This window comes from Capsicum annuum, unplaced genomic scaffold, assembly GCF_002878395.1.
Source record: "Capsicum annuum cultivar UCD-10X-F1 unplaced genomic scaffold, UCD10Xv1.1 ctg5410, whole genome shotgun sequence".
In the NCBI taxonomy this organism is placed as follows: domain Eukaryota; kingdom Viridiplantae; phylum Streptophyta; class Magnoliopsida; order Solanales; family Solanaceae; genus Capsicum; species Capsicum annuum.
In genome coordinates, this window is record NW_025862266.1 from 98,697 (window position 1) to 114,928 (window position 16,232).

General features: G+C 34.9%; 1 pseudogene; it reads left to right on the forward strand.

Moving 5' to 3' along the window:
* Positions 1–13,873: 13,873 nt before the first annotated feature.
* Positions 13,874–14,873, forward strand: LOC107849782 (annotated as a pseudogene).
* Positions 14,874–16,232: the final 1,359 nt, after the last annotated feature.

Here is a 16,232-nt window from a genome sequence, read left to right on the forward strand (position 1 = left end):
GATCTTCGTTAAGGATTCGCTTCCTCAGACCATCTACATCTGGCACACACAACCTACCCTGGTATCTCAAAATACCATCACCACCAATTTTAAATAATATTACCTTTTGTTGACCCACATCTTTCTTCATCTGAATCAAGATGGGATCTTCAACCTACTTCTCTTTAACTTCTGCACAAAGGGAAGATTTTGCTATCTCATCAACAACCACTCCTCCATCTTCGCAATCCAAAAGTCGCACTCCTAGATTTGTAAGTTGGTGAATATCCTTCACCATCTCCCTCTTTTCTTTCCCCACATGAGAAATACTACCCATAGATAACCTGCTGAGGGAGTCAAATACCATATTTGCCTTGCCCAGAAGATAGTGTAGGCTCATGTCACAGTCTTTTAAAAGTTCAAACCATCGCTGCTGTCTGAGATTCAATTATTTTTGTGAGAAAACATACTATAAACTTTTGTGGTTACTAAATATGTCAACATGTACCCTATACAAATAGTGCCGCCAGTTCTTAAGTGCAAAAACCATAGCCGCTAACTCCAAGTCATGAGTAGGGTAGTTCCTCTCATGCACCTTCAACTGCTTAGATACATAAGACACTACCTTATTGTGCTGCATAAGAACACACCCAAGTCCAACTCAAAATGCATCACAATATACAACAAAACCTTTTGTACACTCCGAAAGAGTCAAAATAAGAGCAGTAGTCAACTTGTATTTCAACTTCTCAAAACTATTCTCACAAGAGTAAGACCACAAAAACTTCACCTTTTTTTGAGTCAACTTAGTAAGTGGTGTAGCTATAGAAGAAAAACTCTCTATGAACCACCTGTAATAACCCAAAAAACCCAAGAAGCTCCGAATATTGGTTAGAGTCGTGGGTCTAGGCCATTTTCTCACTATCTCAACCTTTTGGGAATCAACCTTAATCCCCTCACTAGACACAATATGCCCTAACAAAGCAATAGCATTTAACCAGAATTCACACTTGGAGAACTTTGCATACAACCTATGTTCTTTGAGAGTCTGGAGGATAATTCAGAGGTTATTAGCATGGTCCTCCTTACTTTTGGAATAAATCAAGATCTTATCAATGAAAACTATGATGAGAAAGTCTAGAAACTTTTGGAAGACCCTATTCATTAGGTCCATGAAGGCTGCAGGGGCGTTAGTCAACCCGAAGGACATGACTAGGAATTCATAATAGCTATATCTGGTTTGAAAAACTATCTTGGGAATGTGCGACTCCCTAACTTTCAATTGATGGTATCCTGAATGACACTCTATTTTAGAAAAGCACTTAGCATCCTCAAATTGGTCAAACAGATCATCAATCCTAGGAAGTGGATACTTATTTTCGATAGTGACCTTGTTTAACTGGTGGTAATCTGTGCATATACATAGGGAACCATCTTTTTTTCGCACGAAAAGTATAGGTGCACCCTAGGGATAAACACTAGGATGGATGAAACCTTTATCTAGGAGGTCTTCTAGTTGCTCTTTTAACTCTTTCAACTCTGCTAGAGCCATTCTATATGGTGAAATAGAGATGGGATGGGTGTCTGGCAACACATCTATGCCAAAATCTATCTCCCTATCAGGTGGTATTCCTGGGAGATCATCTGGCAAGACTTCCAAAAATTTATTTACTATTGGAACAGATTAAAGAGAAAGACTTTCGGTATTAGAATCTTTAGCCCAAATAAGATGATACAAGCAACCCTTAAAAATAGGTTGACGGGCTCTTAGGTAGGACATGAAGTGCCCTCTAGGTGATAAAGAGTGCCCTTCCTTTTTCATTGCTGGCTCATTCAAAAGAGAAAAAGTAACCTTTCGGATTCTACAGTCTAGTGTAGCATAACACGAATGGAGCCAGTCCATTCATAGGATAGCATCAAAATCAACAATATCAAGCTCTATGAGATCTGTCATAGTATCCCAGCTATGAATAGACACAACACAATTTTTATATATCCTCCCAGCCATAATAGAATCACCCACCGGAGTACAAATAAAGAAAGAGTCAGTAATTACTTTGGGCTCAAACCCGAAACCAACAGCCACATATGGGGTCTTATAGGACAAGGTAGACCCAGGATCAAGTAACATATAAAAATCATGGGAAAAGATTTGTAACATACCAGTGACAACATCTGGTGAGGCCTCTACCTCCTGGCAGTTAGTCAAAGTGTACAGCCGGTTGTGACTGCTCCCGACATCTGATGTGGCACCCTTTTGAGGCAGTGTTTGTGCGGAGGAATTTGCCTGAGATTTTGCCCCACTAACATTCTTCCTAGCAGATGGACAATCCCTCTGAAAGTGGCCCTTCTAACCATAAGAATAACACACAAATGTGCCTAGCTGACACCTTCCTAGATGATGCCTACCATAAGTCTCGCACCATGGATAAGAATGGTACTACTGAGCCACACTACCCTGTGACAGGGTATCTTGAGCTCTGGATCCCTGATCAGTATGGAAACTCTAAGATTTTCTGTCAATTGGAGGTCTGGGCATCGGGATGCTGCCTAAGGACTATGCATTACCCTAATTCTTTTTCTTGTCTAATTTATTACCCCACTTACCACTTTGTGGCTGGTTGTGATGCTGGTCTGCTATTTTGGCTCTCTTTGCCTGTCCGTCCTTCTCTTTAGATTCAACAATTTTGTTTTTCTTTTCTTCTACCTGTTGCATATGGATTGACAGCCTAGAAAATTCCCACTCCCTATTTAGCATTGCCCCTTGACATTCAAGAACTAGATCATCTGAAAGGCCGGATGCAAACTTCCTCATCTGGGCTCTCATATTGCTAGTTATCTCTGGTGCATAGCTGGCTAATTGGTTAAACATCAAAGTGTACTCCTGGACACTCATATTTCCTTTTTTCAAATTCATAAACTCCTCAGCTTTGGCCTCTCTCAACTCTAGAGGAAAAAACCGATCAAGGAAGGCTTCTACAAATTCTCCCCAAACTATGGGCTCAGCACTTTCTCCCTTTGCATCCTCCCACTTGTTATACCACTGATTTCCAATATCCTTGAGTTGATAAGTTTCTAACTCCACCCCTTCTATCTCCTTCACAAACATCACCTTAAAGATCTTCTCTATGTCATCCACAATCTCCTATGGATCTTATTTTACCTTGGTGCCAATAAACTTAGGTGGCTTCATTCTCCTGAAATAACCTACCCTAGTAGCCTCAGATGTAATACATACAGAACCAATATCTTTCAATCATTGAGCCTAATTTGGCCACCAACTATGCCATTGTAGGAATAGACTGTCTGAATTCTGCATTAGAAATATCCCTCTAAGAAGTCGGGGGATGATTAACATTGGTCCATGGAGCCCAAGGTGGGATGGTCGGGACTGGAGGTACTCCTGGAGTAGGAACATATTTTGGGGTGAGAGCTCTGTTATGGGTCTATATCCCGTGAGTGGGACGAACCTTATCTGTTTTTGTATTTTGATCAATAGTGAGATGATGAGGCATGATCAATTTTTCTATAAAGCAAGAGAGAATTGATTAGAGGCTGATTAGACTCCAAAGCACCAACTAGATCACAAAGAGGGAAAATATTCCTAAATGCCTAGTAACCCCCTGCTTATAAGTGTGATGCACTACACACCCATAAATAAGACTCTACCCAACACGATTTCGCAGATGCCCTGAGATCATGAATGATTCTTTGATACTAAGTTTGTCATGACCCAAACTGAGGCCCTGTCCATGATGAGCATCCCGAACCGTGAAGGCCCGAACACCAATCTAACTTGAAATAATATACACGATTCATACATAAATAAGGAAATACGGATATTATAGAAAGGCAGAATCATGGTCATAAATCTGATATAAATTTAGCATTTAAGAATGAAATCCAAAACTAACTAGCAACATTTGCAAATTGTTTGCGAAATCTCTACAACATGATTACTAACACAATTTGAAAACTGTGATAAGGCCCCCAGTAGACCAAAACCATATCTATTAATAGTTGTCTAAAAGTAAATAAGCATTCTGGAATAAAGAAGGTTCACCAACTGGACACTGCAACTTTGTCTAATAAAATTTATAATTTTTTTAGACCCCTAGACTAAGCCTCAAAACCTAGAGGGAGGAGGGGGGGTCAATACAGATGTTCTGGTACGCAAAGTAATCAAAAATAAAACTTTTATATAAGTAAAATAGTGGAGAGCAATTTGTTAAAAATCATGCATAAATAGTTGTCAAAACACATGGGCACTTTCTGAAAATCATAAGTCATTCTTGTTAATGCACTGTCTGTTCTTCGTATTACTTCTGATTTAGGTAATACGCCCCGACAATTCTAAAATCCCATGGGCTGTATAGAATCAGCTATTGACTCGGTGGGGAAGCCCCCAACCCGAGTGTGCCGCAAGGGTTGGAGTTTTTATTTCTGATACGTCATACAACACTAGGCCAACGTAATATAATATACTCGGATTGGCAAATCATGGTTTTGAGCAATGAGTTGTCTGAACTCATGCCTCTTTCGGGGAACCACCTAACATCTCTTTGTGCCGATTTTTAACCATTTCTAAGCATACATCATTCTAAATCTTAAAAACTGAAAGTCTCATTTCAAACATGCATTCTATTCTGATCTGAATTATCATGGCATAATCTAAATTGGTGTCGTCACACTAAGACTTGCAAGTCCTATTTCTGAGTCATAGTACAATAAGCATGATCTTTCATTACAAGATAGTTCAGACCACCCTATCATGCAAATAGTATAAGAGATTTTATGTTCTGAAGCCTAAATCAAAACTATGCAAGAATCCTTTAAACATATGGTGGTCATGTGCTTTTGGCAAAATCATGCACTCTTTCATTATATGAATATTTTCAACATTTATCAATACAACTACCCTATCTTTTAAAATTCAAATCTTAATCCAATTATAACATAGTTTAAGACATTTTAAACCATGCTTTTCAAGGATGCATTCAAAACATCTATAGCATATGATAAGTAAAGGAAAATTAAAACAAGAAAGGGATTTTACATAAGTCATATTCTCAATTAAATCATCAACCTTAAAACACAAGCATACATATATATACAATTTCGAATCAATGTGGGGGAAGGTCAAAAGACCAAAACAGTACTATCAAGATTTATAAAATATGAATGTATTCATAAATCTGAAAATCCCTTTCTTAAAATCATGATTTCTATGCCCATGAGATTTTAGGAAAACCCTGTGTACCTTGATTATAAAGAATAATGGCTGATCCTTGAAGCCTACGGTTTGAAGATTCTAAATGTCTGATCAATTTCAAAAGCCCACGGTTGAATCTTGAGTTTCTTAGAGGAGAAACATATGAACTAGGGTTTTTGTTTTGAGGGAAATCTTGAGAATGTTGTATATTATGCTTGTAGAGGTCTTAAATCTCCTATTTGGACATTTTAAGAGACTTTGTAAAAGTCCAAACTACCCTTTTTAACTTCTGAATGAAACTAGAAAAATTTAAACTAGGAACCCAAACTTATGGGCCACCGCAACATGCCACTATCACGGTGGCTAACTGGAAATTGACGAATGAGAATTTTGCCCACTCCACGAGGTGCCACCATTATTGAGTCTCACTAGAAATTGACCATCATCATTTACACCCTCTCTGCGATGCACCAAGGATAGGTATGATGGTGTTTTACGACTAGGACTTAAAATAACCATAACTCCTTCACCGCATGTCAGTTTTGGACGAATCTTATGTCGACGGAAAACTTATTCGATTATCTACATAATGAAAATTTAAAATCTAAGGAATTCCATAGGAAAATAAGTATAAATCATTTTATAAGCCAATTCTTAATACTTTAGGGACAAAAATTCAGCTAGGAAAAACTTTGGGGCATTACAAAATCATAGCCTTTAGAAATTACATGAAATAAATCAACAAATAAATTAAATATATAAAAATTATTATGGGTATAGATCTCAATAAATAAATCAATAATTTAAGTTTTAATGCCAATAATTCCTAAGGAGAGGTGAGGTTATTACTGCCTATAGGATAATTTACCTCAACTTCTACCACAATTTCAAGAATAAGTCGATGAGCTCATTAAGCTAGCATCAACTCCTAGTGGCCCAGGATTTGATTTGTTAGATTTCAGGTTCCAATAGGATGAAGATATAATTTATTATGTTAGAAGGAAGAGGTCATATCTACACAGCAAGAGCTGGACCAAGGCAAAGAGAATCCTTACAGTCATGAATGTGGACAAAAACATTTCATGGCTCTTGAGATACTGCTCGAGGATGAAAAGATGAAGGTGTATGACTGCAACTTACCTATCTTCGACGAGGCCCTTTTTTTACCCACATGCCACCACTATTAGAGTTGTTCCCCAATTATTTAAGCCAGAGTAAGCTGATAGATTATTTACTAGAAAAAGTGTTGATGAAGCAAACATGGGATTTTAAAGGTCGAAACAAGGACATGAACCTTTCAAAAAATGAAACCAGTGCCACGTGTTGGTCATACGTTCTTGCACACATCTAATGTTTGCTGACCAGCATAAAAATGGCTGAGCCAATAACATTTTTGTGTGACAACAATGCAGAAAACATTCAAGAGGTCTAGACTTATAGGGGTACTAGCTAAACGCTTGGAGCCTGTGAAAAAAGAAGAAGATGTAAAAATACAAACACCATACAAATTTTTTATTTCAACTAATATGTTGTGGAAATTTTTCATATTTGATTAAAATTGAATTTTTTATAATGCAACAGATTGTCTAACTATTCGAACAGATAGTTTATCTTTTATAATAGATAGTTTATTTGTTGTGATAGGTTGGTTATCTGTTGTATTATGCAGATATTTATATCTAAGTCTATCTATTGTAACAGTGGAAAGACCTGTTTGATAATTTTCAATAGATGGCCTACATGTTGTAACATATGTCTAAATTTGTTTGATATTTTCCAACAAATATGTCATTTGTTGCAATAGATACCTTATCTGTAACAATATTTGAATCTAGTTTTTATTTCCTTTAATAAGTTCAAATCTAAGGGTAAATAAATCGTAGTCTTTAGAAATTACATGGAATAAATCAACAAATAAATTAATTGTAAAAAAATTGTTATAGGTACCAATCTCAACAAATAAATCAACAATTTAAGTTTTGATGCCAACAATTTCCTAAGAAGAGGCGAGGTTACTACTTTGAAAAACTTAGGCTATAAAGATCTACTCAATATGCACAAGTTGTTCTTCATCTGGTTTTGTAGAATTTGACTTTGGTCATCATGGATCTTTAATGTCACTTGCATAAGGTTTCTGCACTTTCACTTTTCCGTATTTCCATAAAAGAATAGCATATTGTCAATATTGTTTAGTAGTAGCTTCTACTATGACATCCTCGTGGAAAGCCAGAATTATCAATCCTAATTACAGAGATACAAGAAAATGAAAAAGGATAACTCATTTGTTTTAGCAAATCAAACAGGTCTTCCTTCTATTTTAAATTATACCAAACAGATTATCTATCTGTTGCAATATTTATCATAATAAAAGAAATATTTACCATAAAAGTCCATAAAAAGCCATATAAATTTGACTGTCTTTGACATTAATGGAGTCAACAAATATTTAACAGTCATTTTGAAGCTTTCATAACCCCAAGGATAGTTGTTAAATGCATAAAGATCCTTAGGGAGTTTCATTAAACCAAGCGGTATGTTGTTGTTAGCGACTCTCGCTCAAAGAATATTATGTACAAATCAAACCAAGCACAATGATTTGTTTTTCTCCTTTGAAAGTCTTTTACCATTCAACGCTTCTATCATATTTTTGATTTTGAAGCTTGGACCAACAAGGGACATCACACCATCACCATTACTTGAATTTCCTTTTCCATTTTTGGTATGCATGGTGCTTTTTTGGAGTTAGAATAGGTATAACTCGAGAAAAAGGTGGATAATGTTTTAGTCCAGTAACTATGGCAAACTCCTTGCATCCAAAACAAACAAGCATGCTACAGTAATTTATCCACACCTCATCCATCTTATCTTTATTTTCACATATAAACCTATGCTTGAGAAGATCATATACCACTTTTATTTGAAAATGAGAATTGTTGACCTCTGGAAAGTCAAGATATTGCCCAAAGCAGCTTTCCTTGAAATAAGCATCCAATTTTTGTTTTTGAAGTATTTTTTAGAAGACATCGAAAGATCTTCCGATGGCTAACTTGACAATGAAATCACCAGTTAAATCGGTGGCACTATTGCACTGTATTCTCACAGAATAAGTATCAAGGCTGAAGGGTTTGATCAACTCTTTAGTATAAGGGATATTAGCATTTTGGATCATCACTCTTGAAATATTTCTCATCCCCATATTCATTATCTTCTTCTTCCGATTGTGATATCACTTGTAAAGCAAGCTCATAGAGTGGTAGATGTAGCCTAGTTGCTTCACTTGTTCCTTTACTTGGACTTGATTTGGTTTCTTTTATTTTGGGAGCCATAATACCTAAAAATAACAAGAAATAAAAAATATTATAATTGATTAATGCATCGTTAAAAAAGGATAATAGTAAATCTAATATGTATAATAATAAACTAACAGTTTCAAAAGATCACACATCTGTTGCACCAGGTATAAATCTCTTGCAACAAATAAATAATCTTTTGGAACGGATGAGAAATATATTGGAAATAATAAATACAAATCACTCATCTATTGAAACAGATGTCTGGTTTGTGCAACAGATCAAACATCTATTGCAACATATGGGTGATCTGATGGAACTGGTATCAACTATCAATATTGTTTAGATTTCTTCCAATAAAAAGGTCGTCTATCATAATAGTCGAATGATCTGTTGGAAAAAATCAAGTCCTGGACAAGTCGTCCTATTGGAATAGTTGATAGGATTTTATCCAATAGATGGTTCATCAGTTGCATCATATTATTAATCCAATGATAAATCTATTGCATCAGATGGTTAATCTGCTGCATTAGATTTTTAATCCGTTGGTTCCTCTATTGCATCAGATGGTAAATGTGTTACATCAGATGGTTAATCTGTTGCATCATATGGTTAATTTATTGTATTAGATTTTTAATCTGGTGGTTCCTCTGTTTCATCAGATGGAAAATCTGTTGCATCAGATGGTTAATATGTTTTATTAGATTTTTAATCTAGTGGTTTCTTTGTTGCATTAGATGGTAAATCTGTTGCATCAGATGGTTAATCTGTTGCATTAAATGGTTAATCTGTTGCATCAGATGTTTAATTTGTTATATTAGATTTTTAATTTGATGGTTCCTCTATTTTATCAGATGGTAAATCTATTGTATCAGATGATTAATATGTTGCATTATATTTTTAATCTGATAGTTCCTCTATTGCATCATATGGTAAATTTATTGCATCATATAGTTAATCTATTTCATCATATATTAATATGAAGTTTCCTCTATTGCATTAGATGGTAAATCTCTAGTATCAGATGGTTAATATGTTGAAATAGATTTTTAATCTGATGGTTCCTCTGTTGCATCAGATGGTAAATCTGTAGCATTAGATAGTTAATATGTCATATTATATGGTTAATATGTTACATCACATGGTTAATATGTTGTATCAGATGGTTAATATGTTGCATCATATGGTTAATCTATTGCATCAGATGGTTAATCTATTGCAGAAAAAATAGTAGCAAGATTTTGTTCAATAGAATAACAACAATATCACTATGTAGTATCACACACACCATTTTACCAAGAACAAGAATAAATCAACCCAACAACAGGTGCAACATCAAAAACACCAACATTTTTGTTTTGTTTATACAAACACAAACAATAAAAATCAAACTTCAAAAAGTGCAAAAAACATCAAAAAAATCAAATTTCACTTTGAAAATAGAAGAGAAGATATACCAGAAATTAGGGTTTTCTTCAGATAGCATTTCAAATTAGAGAAACAAATATTGAAATTGTTAATCAATACTAGAAGAGAAAATAACTCAAGTTTCTTTTTTTTCTTCAAGACTAAAAAGCCATAATTTTTATACCTGTGAAATAAGAAAATGGATGATTAAGAACTCAAAACTGTTGTGATCGGAGAATAAGGCGGTCACGTCGATTGACGATTAAAGGTCGAAAAGAAATTCGAAGCCCAACTATTTTTCATCGGAGGTTGAAGTCACCGGGGATTAAGGGAGAAATTTGTAGAACTGTTGGTTGGGATAAGTTGAGAGAAACTGTCGAGAGAGAGGGGAAAGATGGTTGATTTGGCGAGGAGAGGGGTGTAGGTTGATTTGTATTTTTGAAAAGATTAGAAAGTTTTTAAAATATTAATCAAGTTCACAATTACCTTAATCAATTTTTCAAATTATATTTGACCCGTTAAGTTGGTCAATGTCATCAATAAAAAGTTCATTCAAGACTTAAATGACACCTTTCCTTCAATTTTCTCGTGTGTCTTGCTAATTTAAGTCTTGCTACTTATTAGTGAGTGAGACCCTTGTAAAGTAGTGAAGGACTCCGACACTCAGCCATTGCTATTTTGATCTCATAAACTTTTTAAAATATAATATAATGAGGGACGTCCCTTGCTATATTAAAATTTTTATATAATATAAATTTATAATTTAGTGAGGGGTGACCCTTGCTATATTAAAATAATATATAATATTAATTTATTATTTGGTGAGGGACTTCTCTTTGTATATTAAAAATATATATAATATTAATTTATTATTTAGAGATGGACGTCTCCTACTATGTGAAAATTAATAAAAATTATAAATTTAAATATATTGAGTCATATAAAGAAATAATTTGATTTTTTAGTATTTTGAAGGATATCCCTCCCTATGACCATGGCTAATATGGTATTTCTTTTAATATTTTACTGGAACAAAATTAAATATTTCAACAGAATATTAATGTACAACCAATAACAACTAGCAAAACAATAAGAAAATGCTTTTGAAACAATTCAAACATTAAAATTAAGCAACCAATCTTCATACATATTTATCAAACTTAAACAATATGAAAATAAGTATAAAAAGTATACAAACAAGTAGCAAAACAAATTCTTTCAAAAACTACAAACTAACAGCATCCCAAACCAAAATAACACCACCACCTAATACTCCATTTCATCTTCTCCATCATCCTCATCCTCTTCACCATCACCATCAAAGCTAGAGGGCGGAGAACAAAGAAGCTTGATTAATGTATTTACTTGATCCTTGAGTTCTTGGGCGTCTGGCTCAAGTGTTGTCCTATGTCTACTTAAAAATGTGGCTCTTTTGGCTTAGAACTCTATGAGTAGTCTGTCTATTTCAAATTTATTATATGGTGGATTCAAATAAATAATATAAATTCATTTGAAAGGCTAAAGTTGTAGGTAAATATCTAAAATGGGAATGAAATTTTATGTAATACCCCGTACTTCTACCTATCTTGAAATCGTCCCAAGAATGTTAGAAAATTACCTTTAAAGATAAATTTATTTGTGTACACGTGGAATTTTTTGAGATTTTTACTTTTTGTTGAGTGGGAAATTGAATTAGCTTTCCAATGATACATATTTTGTCCAAATCCAGTATCGAAGTAAAAAGTTATGGACATTTTACCGAGAGCTGTCAGAACTGCCCAAGTGCGACGGGCAGGTCGATGGACCATCGATCTAGCAACAGACCGTCGTAACTAAGGCATTAAGTCAGTATTCTAGCTAACGTGAAATGGACAGGTTGACGGACCGTTGAATTTACAAGTTGAATGATGTATCCATGATTATTACATATGTTAATGATTGTATAACCAAGGTATGCTCTCCATGTGTTTGATTAAATGCCTATGTGAAAGAAAAGTGTCATACTAGTATGATAATATGAAATCCCCAATCATGTACAAGTTTATGCATGTCAAATATTTGATGAAATGTCTTAGTCAATGAATTATGGATACATGTGTAACCTTTGCGATTCTTTAGAACTTCTATTTCATGAAATCTCCAACTTATTGTATTATAGATTGTCATTAGGTCATGTATTCAAGAAAGTCATGCTTTATCAGTTTCCTCCTATCGAGTCCTGGGGGTATTTGTACCCAAAAATTTATCTATGTGCCTAGAATCAGTGTCGTATTTTCAAGATACTCTCAGTTGAACCATGTTCATAGAAATTCAGTCAGTCATGTGACTCAGAAAAACTCAGTAAACTCGGTAATCTCAGAAATCCATTAATCTCTGTAGTGTTCCGTTAGTCAACGAAACTCAGTTAACTCAGTCTAGTCAGTTAAGTTAATCATGTTCAGTGTCTATTCAGATGAGAGTAGAAATTAGTATCAAGCGAACCCAAGGATGGGAACCCACAGTTATATGAGGGTGTGATTCTTAGATGCGATCCTTACGATCCAAAACTACGTAGCCAGCATAGGTTGAGACATCATAGCCTATTATATAAGGGTAGATGAGGTCTCTTAACCTATTATCTGAGGGTTCCCTCAATTTTCATGAGAGTTACCTGTTATATGAGGGTTGCTTATAGATTTTCCCTAATTATGGTACGGTATTGACACCCTTCCAATTAGGGTTACAAATTGGACCCCAACTCAGCTATATTGCATTATTTGGGGCATATCATTTAGATGAATACTTCCCACAGTTTCAGTATAGAATCAGGACTATCAGATACAGTCATTCAGTCTCAGTAATAGAACTTAGATAGTTCTACAGGATTTAGGACTATCAGATACAGTCAACTCAGAATAGTATGGAACTCAGCTAGTTCTATCAGAACCTAGTTAGTAAGATACAATCGCTCAGTATAAGTTATTTCAGTTATACAGATATCAGTTTCTCATGTTATCAGTACTCAGACTCAGTAATCATGTTATCATGAATTCAGTTATAGTTATTATGTAGTCATGCATGTATTCTCACATTCATGTTATGCAAGCAGTTAGTATAGTTCATGCATGTGAACCATTTTGCATTTAGCCTACCTCACATGCATACCAATACATTCAAACATATCGGCGCATTTGCGCTACGGTGTTTTATACCATAGGTTCAGAAGCACGAGCTCCAGAGCATCAGTAGCATTCCAGTCTCAACAATCAGAGTTAGCTGTGAGTCCTCATACTTCGAGGACATGACCATTACTTTATTATCTCATTAATTAATTTATTAGTTGGAGTTAGTTGGGGACATGTCCCATCAACTCCTTATTCAGACAGTTCAATCAGTTAGAGACTTTTCAGACTATAGTATGTTAGGACAGTTTATTTCAGTTGTTTTAGGTATTTTATACCCCATCCAGATGTTATAGTTCATCATCTATGATGTTACATTTTTGAACCTTACATCCTTTATTTCCACATTTATACAGTATATTATGTAGTGTTCAGGTACAGATATCAATCATAAGTTAGATTGTTGTCCTTCGGGGTCATGAGCACCATGTAGTATTTTGGGTACCAGATTCGGGGCGTTACATTTTACTAATCCCTCCATTTTAAAAAGAATGACCTACTTTCCTTTTTAATCCGTTTAAAAAAGAATGACCCATTTTCTTTTTTGATAATATTTTAATTTCAAATTATCACATAACATGTTTATGGCCACAAGATTAAAGGGTATTTTGCCGCATTTGATACAACTTTTATTTAAGACTACAAAATTTAAAAGTCTTCATTATTTTCTTAAACTTTCTATCAACTCAAAATAGGTCATTTTCTGAGAAGGAGGGAGCAATACATTTCAATTAAGACTTGTATTGTTTAAATACCTATAATATTGTTTGATTGTGCCATTCCATTTTGACATAAAGAAAAATTATTTTTCAATAAGCAAAAATATCTAATAAATTAGACTGACATGATTACTTTGGAGTTTGCTGAGAATAGTCTATTTTTATAAAATTTTATTAGTAGTAGAGACTTAGAGAAGAGAACCATTACACCTCCATATTTTCTCTGTATACAAATATTGTTAGCTTCCATTTTCCACAAAAACAACATGGACAACAACAACAACACTCACCAATCTCTAGCTGAAGCTTCGACCGCTGCTGCTACTGTTGCTGCTATAGCTCCGTCAGGCGCATATCCACCACAGAGACCCTACGACCATGTCCTTCAACAACAGCTAAAAATGTTGTGGAATTACGAACGGCAAGAAATTGAACAAGATACCGACTTAAAAAACCACCAGATTTCCCTCACTCGTATTAAAAATATAATGAAAGCTGATAAAGATGTTCGTATGATTTTAGCTGAAACTCATGCTCTTTTAGCTAAAGCCTTTGAGATTTTTATTCAATAGCTCACTCTTAGTTCATGGCTTCACGCTGAGGATAATAAGCATAGAACGTTATAGAAGAATGATATTTTTTCAGCGATCAGTCGTACTGATACTTTCAATTTCCTTGTTGACATAATTCCCAGAGACGAAGTTAATAATGAGGGAGTTGGGCTTGGGTTAGCGCCGGGTGGTGTGCCATATTATTACCCTCTGTTGGGCCAGCTAGCTCCGGGTGGGGTAATACTTGGTAGGCCTGCTGTTCCCGGTACTGTTCCTGGTGTTGTTCCTGATGTTGATCCATCAATGTATGTGCCTCATATGTCATTACAGGTATGGTAATCTATGTGGAAGACATCAGAGGATCATTCGTATCCTAGAGGTGGTAAAAGTAGCAGTGGACAGGCTACCGATCATGGCCAAATGTAAGTTTGCAACTTTCAGATCTGAGTAAGCTAAGTCTGAAAATTATTTTTGGGAATGAAAATGCTTATTCTGTAAACTGGAAGAGGGTGATTTTGTTATTTACTTTATTTCTTCATTAGTAGTAGAGTCAATTACATTAGTTTTTCTTATTAAAATTGGGGTTACTAAGTGTTGGAATGAAATCGGCTCAAATTGAATGAAACGGAAATTGGTTGAATCATTTATTACTTATTTACACATAAAGAAAAGAGATTTCATGTGCTTTGGTGAGTAATTAGGAGGTAAATATGTGTGCCAAACTCTTCAGAGGACCGAGTAGGGAAAAAGTAATGACATGATGAAGTACAAAACTGGCAAAAGAATGAACATTTTTAATCTATAGGCGTATCTGCAATGAACACCAAGGTTGATGTTGTCTCAAAATTGTCTTTCGATTCTAATAATTTTATCTGTTTTCTGATTGTAGTTTCTCTATGTATCTTATTTAATTTTGCATGGCAACAAATATAACGTTTTGGGGAACCATTAAACCTTAGTACTAAATTTCTTTTGCTGCAGTTAAAAGATCTCATTTGCTACTGGTTTGGAGGCTTTAACAGCAGAAGTGAAACAAGAAATTTTGGAAGAAAATGTAATTTCTTTGTCAATTGTAAATCCACCTTATTGCTGCTGTCTATGTACTGGTTTAACGACTTGAATTTGTGTTTAAATAAAACTCGAGTATTTTGTGTAATCTTGGATTTCAGTCGATATAATTCTTTTATGGTTACTAACTTCCAATGCCATATGCTGATATAGCTATATTCAGATATAGCTGTTTCTGGTTCCTAACTACTTTTTCTCTTTCGGAACTAATAATTCTTGATTAGTGTTTGTAGTTTTGTTGTTTTCGTGCAATGTCGTGAAGATAACAAAAGCTGGTGTATACCTGCATATGTCAATTTTTTTGTTTTTTCTAATCAGTTCGATTATATGACTTATTTGTCATAATGATGGACACTCAAAGAACCTGAAAATGAGGAGGTCTCTAGCTAACACTCGGTGTCCGATATTTAGGGCTTAGCTTACTAATCTCATGTTGTTTACTTTCCATCCATTTCCGAAACATCCACCCGTTTCTGTAGGGTTATGGCTCCGGGTGGGGCTTGGAACTTATTAAATGCATGGTCGCAGTGAATATTCACTCATCGTCGATGGGGACCCTCTAATCGCTCTTCTACCATGCAACCATCTTGCCGTGGTAGATGTTTTTTACAAATTAGGCTTAGAAATGGTAACATACAATAGCCTGTGCACTGTACTCGATGTGTCCGACCATCTGTTGGAATACCACGTCTCCGGCATTTTGACTTGTGTCAATGGAACCTCTAGCTTCTAGGATTTTTATGATTTGGGAGGTTTTGGAAGATAAAAGATTTTGGAAGGAAAGATGATTTTGGAGGATTTGGAAGTGTATAGTTGGGTAGTATCTAAGATTTTGGAGGATTTGG